This window comes from Sapajus apella, unplaced genomic scaffold (assembly GCF_009761245.1).
Source record: "Sapajus apella isolate SASKATOON/1434 unplaced genomic scaffold, GSC_monkey_1.0 scaffold247, whole genome shotgun sequence".
In the NCBI taxonomy this organism is placed as follows: domain Eukaryota; kingdom Metazoa; phylum Chordata; class Mammalia; order Primates; family Cebidae; genus Sapajus; species Sapajus apella.
The window spans coordinates 637,579-639,763 of NW_022437187.1; the positions used below are offsets into that span (position 1 = coordinate 637,579).

Here is a 2,185-nt window from a genome sequence, read left to right on the forward strand (position 1 = left end):
AGAGCCTCTTTCAGGAGCTCTTGTAGAGCTGACCTGGTGGTGATGAAATCTCTGAGTACTTGCATGTTCCCAAAGGATTTTATTTTTCCTTCACTTATGATGCTTAGTTTGGCTGGATAGGAGATTCTGGGTTGAAAGTTCTTTTCTTTAAGGATGTTGAATATTGGCCCCCACTCTCTTCTGGCTTGTAGGGTTTCTGCTGAGAGATCTGCTGTGAGTCTGATGGGCTTCCCTTTATGGGTAACCCGACCTTTCTCTCTGGCTGCCCTTAGTATTTTCTCCTTCATTTCGACCCTGGTGAATCTGACGATTATGTGCCTTGGGGTTGCTCTTCTTGACGAATATCTTTGTGGTGTTCTCTGTATTTCCTGGACTTGAATGTTTGCCTGCCTTTCTAGGTTGGGGAAGTTTTCCTGGATAATATCCTGAAGAGTATTTTCCAGCTTGGATTCATTCTCTTCGTCGCATTCAGGTACACCTATCAAACGTAGATTAGGTCTTTTCACATAGTCCCACATTTCTTGGAGACTTTGTTCATTCCTATTTACCCTTTTTTCTCCAGTCTTGCCTTCCCGTTTTATTTCATTGATTTGACCTTCGACCTCTGATATCCTTTCTTCTGCTTGGTCAATTCAGCTGTTGTTATTTGTGCATGCTTCAGGAAGTTCTCATGTTGCGTTTTTCAGCTCCATCAATTCACTTATATTCCTTTCTATTTTGTCCATTCTCGTTAGCATTTCGTCAAATCTTTTTTCAACATTCTTAGTTTCTTTGCATTTGGTTAGAACATGTTCTTGAAGTTCACAGAAGTTTGTTACTACCCACCTTCTGAAGTCTGATTCTGTCATTTCATCACACTCGTTCTCCCTCCAACCTTGTTCCCTTGTTGGTGAGGAGTTGTGATCCCTTGTAGGAGGAGAGGGTTTGTGGTTTCGCGTGTTTTCACGTTTTTTTCGCTGGTTTCTTCCCATCTTTAAGGATTTATCCACCTGTCGACTTTGTAGTTGCTGGTTTTCAGATTGGGTCTCAAATCTTTCAGATTGACGTTCTGTTTGTTGATGATGAGTTTATTTCTGTTTCTTGGTTTTCCTTCTGACAGTCTGGCCCCTCTGCTGTAGGTCTGCTGAGGTTCACTCCAGGCCCTGCTTGCCTGGGGTTCATCTGCAGCAACTGCTGAACAGTAAGGGTTTTTACCAGTTTTCCTCTTCTGCTATCTTTGCCCCAGAAGGATACCCACCTAGTGTCAATCTGATCTCTCCATTATCAGGTGTCTCTTTGGATATATAGGGGTCAGGGTGCTGCTTGAGGAGAACAGTCTGTTCTTTATAGGAGCTCAAATGGTGAGCTGTGAGCTCTGTTGTTGTTCATTCAGAGCTGCTGGGCAGGTACGTTTAGGTCAGCTGCAGCAGAACTCATAAGCTGCTTTTTGTTCCCAGGTGCTCTGTCCCAGGGATTTAGTGCTTTATTTATGAGTTTCTGTTATGGTGCCGCTTTCTTTTTTTTTTTTCTTCAGACCTGCCCTGCCCAGCAAGGAGGCAGCTTAGTCACTGTTGGCTTATAGAGGCTTTGCTGAGGTGCTGTGGGCTCCACCCAGCTGCCAAGTGAACTTCCCTGCAGTCCTGTTTATATGGGTGTAGTTAGAACTGCTTTGGCCGTGGTGGCCTGCCTCTGTTGAGGTGGAGTCTCTCTGCTGTGGCATGTTGCCTTGGCAATGGCGGGCTGCCTCAGCAATGGCGGGTTGCCTTGGTAACGGCGGGCTGCCTCAGCAATTGCAGGTTGCCTTGGCAACGGCGGGCTGCCTCAACATTGGTTGACTACCTCCGTCGTGACCGGCTGCCTCGGTAATGGCAGACGCCACTCCCCCACAGAGCTGGACCTTCCTGGGTTCAGCTGTGCTTGCTGTGACACTCTCAATCCAGAGTTTCTGATTGCTGTTCTTTTGTGGGGGTGTGGCCAGCCGAGCCTGATCGCCTGGCTCCCTGCCTCAGAGCCTTTTTTAAGTTGGTGTTCCAGTCGCCTGTTGAAGAGGCGCCGGGGTCTGTTTGTTTTCCCCTGCGGGCACTCACTGCATTCAGTTAAACAGCGGCGCTGAGGTTTGTGGCGCTTTTTTTTTTTTTTTTCCCCTGGAATCTACTGTACTGGTTCTCTGCTCAGTCCCCTTTTTAAACAGATGAATGGGTGACTT

At 46.9% G+C, this 2,185-nt stretch overlaps 1 long non-coding RNA gene across 1 annotated transcript in view; it reads left to right on the forward strand.

The window, feature by feature from the left end:
• Nucleotides 1-476: 476 nt before the first annotated feature.
• The window catches only part of LOC116545115, a 6,861-nt gene continuing 5,152 nt past the window's right edge, over nucleotides 477-2,185 (forward strand). The window contains exon 1 of the long non-coding RNA XR_004266195.1: nucleotides 477-487. This is a non-coding gene — a long non-coding RNA (uncharacterized LOC116545115). The remainder of the gene's footprint in view (nucleotides 488-2,185) is intronic.